General features: G+C 39.3%; 3 pseudogenes; all 3 read left to right on the top strand.

Moving 5' to 3' along the window:
* The first annotated feature begins 16,022 nt into the window (after positions 1–16,022).
* LOC138941427 (5S ribosomal RNA) lies at positions 16,023–16,142 on the top strand (annotated as a pseudogene).
* Positions 16,143–16,612: 470 nt separating this feature from the next.
* LOC138941426 (5S ribosomal RNA) lies at positions 16,613–16,732 on the top strand (annotated as a pseudogene).
* Positions 16,733–17,201: 469 nt separating this feature from the next.
* On the top strand, positions 17,202–17,321 carry LOC138941428 (5S ribosomal RNA; annotated as a pseudogene).
* Positions 17,322–18,011: the final 690 nt, after the last annotated feature.

Here is an 18,011-nt window from a genome sequence, read left to right as displayed (position 1 = left end):
CTAGACCGCGAGGGGGAGTCGCATCTTTAGCTTTCCGAATCGCTTTCGGAGCCGGCAGTGATGAAGATCGGTGAAAGGATCGTCCGTCGAGAATCACTGTCGCGCTGAACGAATCGATCGCGAAGAAAATGCTCGTCCGACGAGCCTGTCTAGTTTATGATTCTCTTTAACAATCCAATTTAATGCGATGATCGGCGCAACTCGAGAAATTATTCTCGAGTGAACATTCTTAACGAGTCTCCCCTTCTTGTAATATTCCTTTCGTGTATATTGAAGTATATAAAAGGCGACTTCAGAAGTGATCGACCCCTTTATTGAAAATGGTCGCGTCGAAAAGAGCGAGTTCACTGAAAAGAGAGAGAGAGAGAGAGAGAGAGAGAGAGAGAGAGAGAGAGAGAGAGAGACAACGATATGTTATTGACCTCGAAAGATCGTTAATCGTCCCTCGTTAGCGCGTTATCTCGATTCCGCAACGCTCTCGTTCTCTCAAATTGCTATTCTCCTCTCTGATTCGGTTTCGAGACGGTTTCGATCTCGCGATCATCTACGATCGATTTTATTGTCTCTCGATCGTGGCGCGCTTCGTTGAGGCGATCGATAAGGCGCTAAAGCGCTAATTGGCAGACAGAGGCCACCGCGTTCTAACCATCGAGTTAATTATATTTAATTGGCGGGCCATTAATTGTATCCTTAATTACGGCTCCGAGATATCTCCGTGTCCGGCTCTCGTAACAATCGAGACGACGGATCCGGGATACGATAGATCGGGACCACCGCGTCGACGTAAATGATGTCGGAACGTCACATCGGCGAAGAGTATTAAACGATCTCCGTACAACGCTGTCTCGTTGCTGAATTAATCCTGCGGGGTCCTCGAGTTTTCTTCGAGATCGTAGCGATCGAGGAGAGTTTCTACGTGGAGCCTCGCCCGTGATTCGCTCGGATGAAAGGAGGACTCGTTCGTCTCCAAGGAGGATCTCTTACGAGGCTCCCATACGCGTCTCGATGCTCTTTCCCGAGAGGATCGTTTGCTCCTCGGGAGCGCGGGATCGAGGGTCGCCGTCCACTTTTCTTGGCGGGAGCGCCCTTTTTTTTTCCTCGCTTCGTCTCTACGCGAATCACTCCGTTATTACGACGATCGATCAGTCGCTCCCTTTCTTCCCCGAACCGGACTTGTGTCTCGGAGGGCACGCGAGAATTATGCGCTGGAGTTGCTTCGTGCGAAATTACAAGCCGAAACTGATCGCGTTATTAAACTGTAATAATCGGATGAGGCACTCTTTGCGACGAGATAGATAGTTTCTGTGTCGAAGGATGTGAAACGGAACGATATAGGTACCTCTCGAAGCAGATCGCGCGAGGAATCTTAAAGCTTTAAACTACCCTTCGCGCTACTCGCCACGTTGCTGCGTCGGAAAACAGTCCGAGCTTCTTCTCGCGGGAAACGTCGTACGCTCTTTGCGATGCCAATTTTATTACACAGAGAACTCTTTGGCGATATTTAACGCGAAGGGAGAGTATCGAAGTATCTTTAAATTACACTCACTCTATCTCTACGAGGAATGTTCGATAGTTGGGCGCGATCTAAAGTAAATCGTCAAACCTTACATGTGCGTAAAACACTTGCGAGGAAAATGCAAACGTACTCCATTCGTCGCCATCGATAGGCAATTTTAATCAACTTTAACGAACTCGAACCCCAGGGAGGGTCTCGGCGGATCGATTTTGAGCCCTCGTTACATCTCTCGACATAGCTCCGTAGAATTTCCGCGAATCACGGATGTAGTTTCACGGAGGAATGGCGAGATCTTCCAAGAGGAAGAAAGATGATCTCTGGCGATCGCGAAACTCGCTAAATCGCGATTGCGTTCCTCTCGGCGAAGTGTCGTCGTTCGATGCTTATTCAATCCTTACAAGAATTATCGGACTCGCGGCCAGAATGATCGTCCGTTCGCGCGAGCACTCGACGGAGGACTTCGAGAGGAGAACCCGGCGCGGAGGAGGCACCCTCGCCGAGGTAGAGGAGAAGTCACCCCGCAGCGAAGCGGGCTCTCGGCGCGACTGAGAGGCTCGGGACCGAGAGCGGCGACGAGAGCCACCCCCGCCGCTACGAGGAGGTGGCGGAGGATCCGCGGTGAGGGGGAGGGATGGTGGTGGCGCGTAGGTGCACGAAAGAGGAAGAGGGCGAGCTGGGCGAGAGCGAGGACGAAGAGGGAGCAGCGCCATGCGCGCAGCCGCCAATGCGAAAGCTGGACCGACGATATTAATTGTGTCCTCTCTCTTTCTCTCTCTCTCTCTCTCTCTGTCTCATTCTAACTCTGCTTTTCTCCTCGTCGTGAGAAGTCATGAGAGATCGCGACAATCGTAGCAAGGACTTTTCTATATCGTATCGGGTTCTTCGGTTTGCAAAGAGGGTCGCTCGCATTCCCCGTACCACGTATTTTCCGTCAAACCAAATGCCCCATTTGCTTCTACAACGGACTCCTTCTATTCCGCTACCTTCTCTCTCTCTCTCTCTCTCTCTTTCTCTTTCTCCCCTTTCCCTTTCCTTGACCGCTGCGCCTACCCTGAAATAATGGACGGATAATCTGTTCTGGCGTGGTCCCGCCGGGACTAAAAGGTTCCTACGAATTCGTCGAGAACGTTCCCCGCATTCCCTATCCGCCCTTCGACTTTTCGATCTCGGTTGCTTTCTCAACTTTTTCACTCTCTCTCTCTCTCTCTCGTCCACCGCTCTCTCGTTCCCTCTCTCGGTCACCGCCCTTCGTTTTCCCGGGATACGCGAGGTCGAACGCGGGGATCTGAAACGGTGATCTCAAAGTTGCTCTACGTAAACGGACAACGAGGATCAAGAAGCGAGTTATTCGGAAAGATCAACGTTGTTTCTGGAAAATATGTCGTGATTTTATCCGCACGTGGCAATCTTGTCATCTGGAGATTCAAATCGGTTTAATCCCTCGTAAGCTTAGAATTTCTTGCTCTATAGACACGAAGAAATTATCCCTACGTCTATTCCCGACGATGGAAATTGAATCGGTATATAGAAAAAAAAAAAATTGCAAGTTATCAGACACAACCTAAAAATTAATTTTAAAAATTACAATTTTTTTTATACATAATCTTTTATTCACCTCGCTTTAAAAAAGCAATTTGTCTGTTTGAAAACTCATTTGTTTTCTCTACAATCGCTTTACCTTTTACAAAATAACACGATAGATTTATATAGGGAATATCCCTTTAACAAAAAATCGACAGAAAAATCGTTCTCTCTCAAAATTTCAAAATATATTACATTAAAAAACGCATTAGAGAAGATATGATAAAAGCGAGCAAGAAATAGATGTCTTAATAATTGCTTTAATAAATCTTACTTTAGTAGTTGGTTGAATAAGAGATAATTAAAAGTGAAAAAGAAGAAATTTTTATTTCTTTCACATTTGCTTCCGCGCACGGAGAATTTGTAATTTAAAAAAAATATTTATAATCCTATTTAAGAGAAATAAAATACAATTTTTTTTTAGAGATTCTATCGAGAAAATAATAAAAATGCAAATAAAAAGAGTCTAATGCCATTTGCATATTTTTATAAATTACATCTCTTTGTACATTTATTATATTATTCTAACGCGTTTCAGAAAACTTCTACAAATATCTGCGTATAAAGAAGAAGAAAAAAAAAACTATTTAAAATATACAGATTCTATGTTTCTTATTTTTAGTCAGTTTCGTGTCGATAAAGCTATAAATTTACAATATATTTATAAGTATCGGAAGTGAACCTAAAATAATATCGAATATTTCTTCTCCGATCGACTCGATATTCGAATATACCTCGAATGTACGTGGGATGTACACGGGTTAAAATCCTCGCGACTGGATAAATATAGGGCGGTTAGGGCGCGCCTTTAGCGCCGCGTTTGCATAGAAAGCACGTTTTACGGGGATAGCGTAGTATTCTGGGGTCCTATTGGCGGTTGCGGTGGTTCGCAATTACAAGTGTAACAACCACACGCGTCGTAAACATAAAACTCTCGTGACACACTACGCCTACAACTTTGACTTTTACGCCCGGCGGTTGTAACGGGCGACACGTGTGAAACTTGGACAAGGACGAGCGAGAAGAACGTGCGGTCCCACGCCATGAATAAGGAAAATGTACTCGCTTACGAAATCAGTTTTGTAATTTACATCGACGATACACGTGACGGAGACGCGATAAGAGCAAGAATATCGTCCGAATAGAGAGAGAGTATCAAATAAATTAGCACATTCGAAGGAAGAGTTTAGGGTGCAATTAGTGAAAGCTCTCTGTGATATACGCAGAGAAAGTCTTTCTTTACTTTATATTATATGCTATATGAAGAAAAGTATGAAAAAAAATAATAGAAAACACATAATTATTTGACTCAATTGATAAACTTTACTCTGATCTTCTCGCGAAACTCGACAGTTAAAGGACGCGAACCGAAGAGCAGACAAATAATATTTGCAGCAGACTAAAGAAAAGCATCCTACCTCTTGGGAGAGACGCGGGAGAACGCAAAATTCGCGGTAACTTCCATAAATGAGAAGATCGCCGAGCGACGAAACAGACGAAAGTCGCTCGAGGGTATACACCCTATTTCGTCAGCGGAAGTCCTCGGGATCCTGTCTCAGGGGAGGAGAGAGAGAGAGAGATAGGATAGGAGGGGCTCGTCGTAAGAGGAAGAACTCACGCCCTCGATAGGACTTCTCAATCCGAGAAGACCCTCTCGAGACCCCCGCGGTAAAGACTCGTCAACTCGATCGGGACTTTAAAACAATTTTGATATCTCATCTCTGCTGGCGCGCGTCTCGTCGCGCGACTTTCCGAAAGCGGCTCCCGAGATACTTTTCAATCTCCTACTGGGAAACTGCATCATTGTCTGATTGCCGATTCGAGCGCGCACGGGAACAACTAAACGCGGAGTCGCGACGCGAATTTAATTCGATGGTTTTTATATAAGGCAAAAAGCGCGTTTTATACCCAAGTTATATTTAGATTTATACACATTAAAAAAACCAACAGCGGGGCTATTTTTCTATTACTTTATTATTTTAAGTTGAAGTATTTCGTCATTACTTGACTAGCTCTGTGGGTCGATAAAATTTTTGAACCACTAAAACAATATATTAAAATTCCAATGACAAAATTAATAATTACAATTTTTTAATAATTGTACGATTATATATATAATTTATTATTTATTATATATATATATATATATATATATTTTATAATTGTATTATATACGATTATATATATATATATATATAAATTTATTTACACTTTCATAAAATTTAAATTTTTGATTTATTTCTCTCTCATTCTCTTTAATCTTAATTATCTCACAGGAAATATGTAATTTATTTTATGTAAAAAATTTTTAGCTAGATTTTTCCTCAACTATGTACGCATCCGAGAATTGCACTCCGAGTTAATACATTCGCTTTATGTTTGATATTAATCACATTCATTTGCAGGCAATAATACTGCGCAATGATTCGATGCCAATGTAATCCACGTTTATATTAATTGCGTCGCTTATTAATACCAAGCCGTTGAAATCCGATTATATTCTCTGTCCCAAAAAACTGGGAAATAATTTGTGAAAATTTGACGCTTGCCTGTATCCAGCAATACTCTCACAAATCGTACGATCCGGAAGGATTTATAGTTGATCGCACGACCGATTAAGGCAAGTCTCTATCGCATGATATAAACTCGACTGCTAAGCAACTTCCGACAATGGATGCGACTGCACCCATAGTCTTTTGTCCTCCCGGAACTTTCACAATGTCGCATTTTCCTATTGAAGTCTCAGTGATTAAGACTAAGTGATAATAATTTTGCGCAATTGGCGAGAGGATTATATCGACGAAAGTCCAAAGTCAAGTTATATTGGAAATCCGCGCGTATACACAGAAAAATACATATTATATACAAGTAAATATTATTTCTTTCAAGTATTTCAAAGGTTCGTATATCCGAAAATGTATCATAAGTTTATCATAAGCATTAAAAATTTATTCCATATGTATTCTGAATCCTAATAAATTTAATACTTCAATCGAGAATATTAAATTATATAATTGAAAGGAATACAGTAAATTTTTCTGATCTAATCAATTTTCTTACATTAAATTAACCGTACCCCTGATTTTTCTTCGATAAAGTTTTATAATATTCTTCAAAAGAAAGTTTTTTTTTTTTTTTTTTTTTTTTTTTCCCGGAGTACACGATAATGAGTTTTTCTAAAATTTGTGACAAATCTATTTTAAGATTATTATTAAGAAAATATTCGTTTAAAGTTAATTGTTACTTAAAAGAAAAAAACTGAATAATCATTTCTTAGCAATGGAATAATATTTTTCTGTGTGTAGGAGGTTCTACATCTCTTTTTCGACAAACCAATTGAATCGCTAAAAAGAATCGCTAATACATTCCAGCGACATGTCGCGATAAAGCAACAAATCCGCGACGTGTCGAAGGAAATATAGTAACGAGTAAAAACGACGACACTTTTTTTAGGTCGAAGGGGAATTCTTTTACAAGTAACGACTCCTCTTCGAGCAATCGCAAGGAATTATTCGCAAGAATTATTATATCTAGTTTGGGAAAGGTGGATTGTGTTATTTAACTTCGCTTTTCGCGTCCCGCGTCTCGCCTTATTGAAACCTTAGCTAAGGCCGCGGAACATAATTTCGCGAAATTGGTGGAAGGATTATCCGCGGAAGCCGCTGTAACTAAGCGTCTGCACGGAAACTTTTCTCTACGCCGATTGCGGCGGAACGAGAAAGAGAAAAAGAGAAAGATATAGATGGAGGACGTAGAAGAGAGTATGGGGGAGGGTAGAACAAGAACGGGGATAAAATCTGGAAGAGCGCTGTATCGATTTCCCGCGCGGCAACCCTTTGCGTTCTGCCTCTTCGTCTCAATCTCACCCTTTTCTCTCTCTCTCTCTCTCTCTCTCTCTCTCTCTCTCTCTCTTCTTTCTCTTTTTCTCTTTCTCTCTCTTTCTCGCTTCTCTCTATCTCTCACAGTTGCTCTCGCGACCAAATAAATTAGTTGTCACGAAAGAGCAGAAGCCGACCAGCTGGCTGGCAGACGGACGATAAAATTACCCGAACGAGCTTAGAGCGCGGGACAAAGTTGAGCCACGCCATGAGCATTTGCGGAAAGGGTTTGAAGGCGACTGGGATCGCTATTCGTACCTAATTCGCTTCGCGGAAAATAGAAGGTGGACGTAAACCCGGAGGGTGAACGAAAGTACGAGCGATACGATTGTCACGATTGCCCATTCTCCTAACTCGATCCATGAGCATCCGAAAGAGGAAAGAAAAAGAGAGAAAGAGAGAGAGAGAGAGAGAGAGAGAGAGAGAGAGAGAGAGGAAGAGTATACTGCTGCAATTCCACATATCTAACGTGTTCCTGCGATCTTCTTCTGCAGAGGAATTCTCAACCGAATGCAAAACCGTAACATTATTCGCTGACGTGACCCATCTCTCGTCGCATTTTAATAAAAGATTCATCTTGATATGGTACATACGCGCATTTATGAGATTTTCAATGTGTGCATTTACACTCGCGTTTCGAATATGTCGATTACATGAATTTTAAAATGAATTAGATTATAAGATTGTTGAAAACTCGCAGATTTTCAAGACCTCGGGGGGGGAAAAAAAAAAAACTTTTATATTTCAAATCTCGCAATATTGGAATTTCTATTTCTCTGAATCTTGGATTTTTAATCTTTTGGATGTCTAAAGTTTTTGAACTTTTTTCATTAATATGTTGATCATTTCATATAATATTTCACGAACATTATATATGATACATATATTTATGTTCTATTATAATATATTCATATTCTTTTTTTTAAATGTACAAAATTTAACACGCAAAGAGATTGATTTATATATTTATTAAATACGTAAGTATAATTTTACACAAACTCATGACAGATATTGAAATATATTTCCGTCCTTTTATCCAAGTTGATATCGAAACCGATCTGTACTTACGGGGCATCACAATATACTCTCTCACCTTACTACAATAATACTTGCGACTTCCATGCATTTGCTATGCATTATATATATATATACGCGACGTCGCAATGTAAACGTCGCATCGAATCAGATGAACGTTCGAAGGAGCTCGATAGTTTCTCGTTGTCGAGAGAAGATGTTGTCGCCCGCCTTCCTCCGTAACCGCCTCATTGTCGTCTTCTTTCTCATCATCATCCTTGTCCGGGGAAACAGCAGCCGAAATGATTCTCGCGATACAATATATGGTACGACTTGTAACGCGTTCTCGCGTACGAGCGAGCAAGCTATCGAAAAAGGAGAAACGAAACCGGTGACACGCCCATCGGGGAGGAAGGAAAATAACTGATATAGCCTGCGGGAACAAACCACCCCTCGATAGGAACGAAAGAGGAGCAACCCTTGACTCCGTTGTTGTCGCGCTCTTATTTTTCCCCGTGCATTTTCGGACGTGTCGCGATTCTCTGCCTGCGCGCGACAGTATCTCGTTGTTCATCGGAAGATCCCACGTTCGATATCTCGCCATTTCGAGCAAGCGACGGATAAAACGTACGAGAAAGAAGGAGAGAGAGAGAGAGAGAGAGAGAGAGAGAGAGACATTTTAGCGTTTCGTGTATCTTGTCAACTCTTCTCGATCATGTGAAATTTTTGACACATTTTGAAACGAGAACAATCAACATCTATCGCACAAAGATAAACGAAAAAATTATATTTAAAATAAGAAGTAGAAAAATATTTAAATAAAATATTCTTCTGCCTAGATTGATATAAAATGATAATTTATTTGCGATAAAATAATAATTTATTTTATCACATTAATTAAAATCATACTTGAATAATTTAATTGAAATTTTACAAAGCACAAAAATAAATATTCCGAATATATTGTATATATATATATATATGTATAATTTACTACATAACATTTTTAAAAGTAATCATGCAATTTTAAAAATGAATTTAGAAATTCAAATATTTTTTTGATAAAAATTTTTCTCATAATTTCTTTCAAAGTTATTAATTTACTTGATAATAAATAATTTAGTTAATAGTTATTAATAAATAATTTTGAATAAAAAAATATCTTTTTCTATAAAGAAGATGAATAAAAAGATATTAATCTTATTCATCTCTTTTTCATTAAATCTCTCACAAATTTGCGTTAATTTCAAAGTAAAGCCTTAATATGACTAGTTTCTACTAAACTTTATCTAAGAGATGTGCCAAAAATATATATATATATATATATATATCTGAGTAAACTAATTATATATCTTTCTTCGAACTTTCCGTATATGTGCAATGCGGTACGGACGAAATCAGCAGCGACATTAATATCCATTATATTCCCAACGATCCGCGCTCAACTTCGAGTCCTGTCAGTCGCCCCCCCTGCCTTGCTTCCCTTCTTCCTCCTCGTCTTCTTCTATTCCGAAGCAACGACGGCGACGTATCCGCGGACCATTTTGTGATTTATGGAGAAAGTTTAGCCTCGCGATTATCCGACGAGGCCCCCGGTACCGCGACAGTTGGCGACTCGTCCTTCGGTCCTCCACATCCTGCCGCCGCTTCCGCCTCGTCCACCCAATAGTCAGGGGACCGACCTTCCCGATTTCCGCTATCTCTCTTTCCGTCATTCGCTCGGATTAGTTCGAATCGCCATTCTCGCCGATAGGTAGAACAGTGGCACGCGATTACCATTCCGAAATCATGATTTCGCGAGAGGGCTGGAATACTTCCATGCCGTTTCGTTCGACGTGAACAGGAGGAGCGGCGTGCTCGTAATTAAATTAGATATCCCGCCGGTTTGCATTATTCTACACGGATTAAAGCGGAAATATTTCAAAACGCGGTTTTGCGGAAGCTAACGGAAATATAAATTCGCGTCTAAAAAAGTTGAATTTGTGGAAACTCGCTCGCGCTCGGTTAATCCCGCGCAGCTAAACTCTTTGTTCTTGAAATATTCTGTTATTAAAAATGTCGGATCCAGCGTTTTCCGTTATGCGCGAAGAGATTCGGGACCGCAAACTTTATTATAACAACGAATCGATATTTTAGAAAATTTTTATCAGTAAATTTTTATCTCTAGTATATATACATTTTTATCTACGGATCATCTGTATATATTTTATATATATATATATATATATATATATATATATATATGTATGAGTATAATATGTATGAGTATGTGTGTATGTGTGTCACTGTCAATGGACCGTCTGCAAGCTGTACGAATAGTGTTCTCGTCCATATTTAGTCGTCATATGTCATTCAATAAAATTTAAGATTCGGAAACAATTTTTATCGCTGGCTTTTTACAATTAAAATTGATTTACCGTTTAGATAGAAAAAAAAAACTGCGCAAGAGGATTTGTCTGCGGATATTCTGTTTTGATTTCTATATAAATTTTTTATTTTAAACGAAAGACAACAAATAGTGTCTACGTACAAATTATTGACAGTCCGCGGATGTTCAAGCACTACCGCGAATAATGACGTAGATGTGTGTGCACTAGGTTTGATAAATACAATAATCAATAATTCTGTCAAAGTGTGAAACTCGCTTACGATCAATCATGAAATGCCATTTATTCGTTTTTACATCTAAATATCACGCTGTCAGTACAAGATCACCGTAATTCGAGAAAAATGCTGTTTTCGAATTACAGCTATTAATTTTTTTCCACGGTTTATCAAAAGCAATTCTTTTTTTTTTTTTTTTTTTTTTTTAAACGAGCTTTTCCGAGTTACGATAGTCTTGCATTGACAATGCGATATATGGTAAGCTTTGTTAAACCTTCGATGTTTTTCAGTCCGATCATTTATATTTTATATGACGATTTCATATGAAAAGCGTCGCGATAAATAATCGTCGTTGCCGTTGAACAACAATTGTACACAGAGTTTATACAAATACATGTGTCGTACAGCGAGTTTACGTCGGCGGTCTAAGCTGCTCCAGCCAATTTTAGAGCGAGCGCAATCGTGCTCGCGCTCACAAGGAGAGTATAATGTCTTTCAGACTTGATAATGCGACGTCGGCGGTTCTCTCTTCGTGTTCTTGCTCCCCCTCTTGCCGCATTTCCCTTTGCATTTCCGCCCACCTCTCTCTCACCCTCCCCGTCCCTCCTACCCTTCCCTCGGCTTCGCGCGTCTTCGCCCACCCTCAACCCTGTCGCTCGCTCGCTCATTCCAAACAGATGTCGCGTTATGATTCTCGGTGCGAGAGCTGGAACAACTACTGCTACCCGCCTACGATTCCTCCCCCGCACGGCATCAACGTACGCCAGATGTCATGTAAAAAGTTCGCTCGACGCTAAAGGCGCCTGCACGTGCTGTGTTTCCGCGTGTTGTATCCGAACGAACGAGGCACGAGAATGCGTCGCTATTAAATCGTCCTACGGGAAAGGCTTGTAGAACGAGAGGAGATGAAGAAACGTTCTTATCACAGAGTCGCATACGTTTATAAATAAGAAATAAGAGATAATGTAATGTATAAATGGTGGTTTAAATATTAGAATTTATTTAATTTATATAAACAATTAATGATTCTTTTGAACACAGCAAACGATGCAACGTTTATTACATCAACGTGTAATGTGTGAATCGTAGCAACTCTTGATGGAAATCGAGAGGGTATATAAAATAATTGAAATAGCAAAAAATAATTGAAATGCTTTAATTGCGATTTTACGAAGGTGTATATCGGGGGGGATATTAGAACTGTAATAAGTTGTACACATATTTCGTTCATCCGAGCTACTATCGATCTCTATTGCCTCAAGTGCAATACCGTTTCAATCTAGAGAGTGAATCAGAGCCAAGCAAACTTATGCAAATTGTCAGATGGATACGGAAATAGGTTTTCCATAACGCAGTTACATTCGGTAACGTTTCCTTAATGAGAATACAACTTTAATGACTTCCGCGTCGCGCGTCTGGCAAGAACTTTGTTATTAGATAAAATTAATTCCTGCCGATGCTTTTCACCGAAATGCATTTAAATTAATCATTCGTTATTCACGTACTAGATTAATCGCTCGCGGATCTCTTAAACTTCTTTCTTACATCGAAATAAAGAAATGTGCAAATTCTTCGAGCTGAAAGTATTATTTTGTGCTTAAAATATGGAGAATAAAAAGGACGAGAACAATGTTAATATCTTGCCGAGAAGACCGTGTTAACAAATAGATATATTAGTAATCTTACCGAGATTATTAAGCCGCGTGTGCGAGAAAGACTTTTTCATACCGGGGGGCTGATAATCGCCCCGGCCGACCCCTAACCGAGAGAAATTAGCCGCGAGTTAGCCGGGACTGCTCGTCCGAGCCCCAATTTTCAGGCGGGGGCGCGCCCTCGAGTATAGGAGGCCGCCGTTTACACGCGCGTGATTAATGTCCTTAATGTCGCCCCCGATCTCCTAATCCTGGCCGCGATTTTAATAACCCTGGCCGCCTCCGCTTTTACGGGACCCATTTAATGCCAGCGTCGCAGGGCGGGGGCACTATCGCTTATCGCATAGGCGTTTTCACTTTCGTCTTCGAATTGAGAAAAGGAAACGACAGAGATATGATCTTTTTATAGGATAATAATATAATTTTTAATCGCATCTATTTATAATCATCGATTACTCTCTGAATCATTAATTAAAAATATCTAGAGTCTGTGATCTAAAAAAAATATTACACACTTAATCACATTTCCTCGAATTGTGTTAATTTCCCTCGATATGGACGCCATTGTGTCGGAAGGGGAGAGGGGAACGAACTCAAGCGGGGGGACAGACGGTCGACCGTGTAGCGGCACGATTAACGACAACAATATGCCAGCGATATCCCGTGGCGATGCATTAATGCGAGATGCAGCGAGGGGCGAGGGGGAGGGGGGGGGGTGGAAGGGGAAAGCATAGGGGCGAGAGGGAACAGCGCACCGCGGGCGTGCCGCCGTGTCTTCTCGCGCGAAGGATGAAAGTTTGATGAGATTCCAGCCACGTGACTACCCGGCGAGATCGCGACAGGCAGCTTATACGTGTGTGTTATAGATGGTAGCCCCCGAGTGCCCCCGGGTCGCCACGTGTCGCAAGGAATGTCATTATACGGGAGGGGGATGGGGGGGGAGGGGAGGAGAGGATATTATGAATTCGCAGCCGGCGCGAACTTGCGTCTTATTGCGCTCGCGGCTTTCCGCCTTTTGCGATATATTAACTTCGCTATGTACATTTCGGAGCTCGGAACTATCCTGGACGTGGGATATCATCTCCTTGTTATTACGCCGAGAATTCTAAGAGCATGAATTTTTACTTAAATTTTTGGATTCGTAGCTCTCAAATAAAAGCGCGCAGAAATTCATTTCGATGACTTTATAAATAAAGCACCGTCGAAAAATAGCCTCGAGTCTCTTTATAGTCCAATAGTCTCATTTCTTATTAAAATTATCGAAAGGGTGAAAAATATTGTAGGATTTTAAAGAGATCCTTTTTTTTTCATTTATCATTACTTATCTCCGGTTTTTTTTTTTTTTTTTTTTTGTACGCATATACACGACGAATTGTCGGTTAATATCCAAAAATATTCATTTTTACCATATTGTAAATTTTCTATTTAATACTTGAGAGAGAAAAACGAGACAGAAAGATTCATAATTTATAGATAATGAATTTTATTTAATTTACGATCGCGAAAATCCGAGAAATTTATATCAGGCAAATTTTGCGAAAGCGAGATGTCGATCAGGTTTCGCGAGAACCTTCCGCGGTGAAATTGCAATCGATGACAAGAAGGGAAGGAAAAAAAAAAAAAAAAAAGACGACCCGCACGAAATCCTAATGGGGATAGGAAGAAGTTGTTTTTTTCCCGCCACGAAACTTACGTACATGCGCTTCTTCGCGTAATCGGACTTTCGAAAACACGATTAATGCACTTCGGACGATAAAGTTCTCGGCAATTTTGTCCTCTGATTTAAGCCACGCTCTAAAAGCAGTCCCACGATTAATTCCCAGCTTTTTTCCATGATTCCCGCGGGTGCCCTAAAGAGAAAGTTTGTTAAAGTTGGCGATGTCGTAATATTTTCCTTCGCCGTTAAACAAATTAAAAGGAGGATCATCTTTTTGCGCTCTAGTTACATCGCTCGAGAAATATAATGCAATACATCTTCAAATATATATAGGTAGCTTAGAAAATAACCTAACCATTTAGAAATAAAATAATTACGTTATGTAGTACGTTACGTAGAGATTAATATTAATATTATATTAATATTTTACATTTCTACATGTCATTTTTATCTCTATTAATGCATTATTGCCGAAAGGAAAATATATTATTAAAATCTTAATAAAAAAATTAAGTTCTTAAATTTGTACGATTTTTCCCATATGATTAATTAAAAGAATACCATTAAGACTTTTCATTCGTAATTTTTCCTCGATAAAAAGGGAATCGATACAGTGTCGCTTGCGAGATACGCGACAGTTCGCTCCGCTTTTCCAAGGGCGACGCGGCTTCAAACTTTTCTGACGATGCCTCGCAAGCGTTCCAGTATACAATTTCTCAACAGCGCGCACTATGATTTCCCTCGCTCGGAGATGCTGTCTGACGTGAGTATGTCGGAAAACTTTTCACCGGTGGAAAGAATCGCGGAGGGGAAAGTACGCTTGTACAGCGCGAGGAGAGTACGAGCGAGCCAACCGGGGCTCCGTCTCGTGTAACGTCAAAATGCGCTGGTAAAGTTACCGTGTAATTTCGCGAAGAAGAGGTGGGTCGACGTCGTGCCGACATCATCGTCGTCGTCGTCGTCGTCGTCGTCGTCGTCGTCGACATCAACGAGTCGCGCGATATCGACGCTTACAAGACACTCGCGAGAAAACGCTCGCAATCTCTGTCTGATTTTCATGAGCATCGCATATACCACGGATATTCAAAATCAAAGTTGCATTTTTTTTTTTTTTTTTTTTTTAATGCACTTTTCTCGCAAGTTTAAAAATTGAAGCAGATCTTTTCGAAACTAACTTAACATATCGAATTTTTATCTCGAGATAATTGAACTAAATAATTTTCGTTATTTATTCTGACACTTTTAAGATTTATTTACTAATGTCTTCGTTGAATTATAATTAAATAAAGTAATGACATTTCGATAATAAGATAACTAAATGCTTTGTTCGATCTCTTGTACGTGCTACGGTTTGGCGAAAATGCGCGACTTCTGATACATCATCTGTATAGCGTCAAGCAAGTTCAGTATGGCGACCAATGTGCACGTCGAAGGATGTTTCATACCTGCCACGTCAAAGTGCTAAACTCATCGTATAACTTCGACAAGCGAGAAAAGGAGGTCGGCTATCCGCGTACAACAGGAGCGCCTTTGGCGGAACAAAGAGACCGCTTGACAAACTCGTTAACTCGATTTGCTAGGAATCACAGCGCGATCGCGTCAGATACGCTACAGATATAAACTCATCATAAATAACTCTAATTTCTGTGACTTTGCTTCTTGGTTTAGAATTATCGTCATCTACAATATCGATATATGTGATTTTTATTAATGACTCAATAAAGTGCATGTTATATACAAGTAAACGTAGTGCAATCGAAAAGAAAAGCATTCTTCGTGTACGAATAAGTCAAAAAATGCAGAACAAAATTGTTTCGTATTGTACAAGTTTCGATAAAATTAATTTTAAACTCTGAAAAATTAATAATATGTAAATTATATCTAATCGGTACTGAGATACAGCAGTTCATTGTTGAAAAATGGGAGCACGTCAATTTAGATGTTGATTTTGGTAACGATAATTATAGAAATTAACTATCATAAATTATATATATTATATAGAATTTTTTCTTAATTATTATTACTTAGTATTACTTATAGACAGTTATTATTTTTTTTTAGAAATTTAAAAAGATATGTTATTTTTATTTCTTATAATACAATAGAAAATATGTTCTTTCGTCAACGGTCAAATCACGTTGTAAAGTACCGGTTCTCGTCCGATCACCGTAGTCAAGTAACGTTGAGCACGGTTAGTACTTAGATGGGAGACTGCTTGGGAACACCGTGTACTGTTGACGGTTTCTTTTTTTGCATTTCCCTAATAGATCAATCAAATATCACATTTTTGCGGTATTATTTAAAAAAATATTTTATTTACGTTTTATTCTTTACTTTTCTAAACAATTTCGATTTGATTTTTATTTAATGAAAGTCAGATCTCAAAGTCCTATACCTGACAGGTGTTTTGACAGGTAATATTATGTCGCTTTAAAGTTTTACAGTGCAGTTTTGATATAGCTTTTTATAATTAACATTAATCGTCTTAATAAATAAAATATATTCAATTGAAATTTTAGACAAGAAATTAATACAATTCCAATTAAAACAATGTAATGCATTTGATTGTAATAGCAAATTATATATTATACAGAATTTTCTTTATAATTATTAATAACTGTGGACACTCAGACAATCGTTGCGTCTTATAAAAATTTAAAAAGATATGTTATTTTTATCTGTTATAACACAATAGAAAATATGTTTATTCGTCAACGGTCAAATCACGTTGTAAAGTACCGGTTCTCGTCCGATCACCGTAGTCAAGCAACGTTGAGCACGGTTAGTACTTAGATGGGAGACTGCTTGGGAACACCGTGTATCGTTGGCAGTTTTTTTTTGCATTTCCCTAATAAATTAATCAAATATCACACTTTCGTGGTACTATAAAAAAAAAAATTATTATTTACGTTTTATTCTTTACTTTTCTAAACAATTTCGATTTGATTTTTATTTAATGAAAGTCAGATCTCAAAGTCCTATACCTGACAGGTGTTTTGACAGGTAATATTATGTCGCTTTAATGTTTTACAGTGCAGTTTTGATATAGCTTTTTATAATTAACATTAATCGTCTTAATAAATAAAATATATTCAATTGAAATTTTAGACAAGAAATTAATACAATTCCAATTAAAACAATGTAATACATCTAATTGTAATAGCAAATTATATATTATACAGAATTTTCTTTATAATTATTAATAACTGTGGACACTCACACAATCGTTGCGTCTTATAAAAATTTAAAAAGATATGTTATTTTTATTTGTTATGATACAATAGAAAATATGTTTATTCGTCAACGGTCAAATCACGTTGTAAAGTACCGGTTCTCGTTCGATCACCGTAGTCAAGCAACGTTGAGCACGTTTAGTACTTAGATGGGAGACTGCTTGGGAACACCGTGTACTGTTGACGGTTTCTTTTTTTGCATTTCCCTAATAGATCAATCGAATATAACACATGTGTATTATAAAAAAAATGTTTATTATTTACGTATTTTTCTAAACAATTTCGATTTGATTCATCTTTAATTTTTTTAAATCAGATCTCGTAAAGTAATATTATGTCAGTTTAAACATTTTTAGTCCCGTTTTGATATAGCTCTTTATAATTAACACTAATTGTCCTAATAAATACGATACTTTCAACTAAAATGTTAGATAATAACATATTACAATTGTAATTAAAGCGACGTAATGCAATCTGATTGTAACATCGAATTGGAAGCCTCGAGCGAAAAGATTGAATCGTTATGAGTCGTATTTAGAAGACAAATAGACGGGTAGACGAGGAAGCTGTCGTCGGCCCGTGGCAGGAACCGGAAACAGTGTTAACCCCCTTGAGCGAGCGCGGCAAACCCAGTTAGCGAAACACGTAGCACCCAACGTCAAGTTGCGAGAGCGCGGCCGAAACTCGCGGCAGACGCGGCGAACATAGAGAGGGATGAATACAGGCTGCGGAGGATTGGGTGGCAGTGGGTGGCCGGTGGGCGGCTGGGTAGTTTCGGGACAAACAATAACTACAACAACAACAAGCGACGCAGGCAACTACGCCGTGCACGCACCGACGATAATTACAACAATAACCGTAACAACGTGAACCGGG

Source organism: Polyergus mexicanus, unplaced genomic scaffold (genome assembly GCF_030449975.1).
Source record: "Polyergus mexicanus isolate NDT 795.1 unplaced genomic scaffold, iyPolMexi1.0 SCAF_18, whole genome shotgun sequence".
In the NCBI taxonomy this organism is placed as follows: domain Eukaryota; kingdom Metazoa; phylum Arthropoda; class Insecta; order Hymenoptera; family Formicidae; genus Polyergus; species Polyergus mexicanus.
Note: the sequence above shows the minus strand (reverse complement) of the source record. Positions and strands in the feature narration are given on the sequence as shown.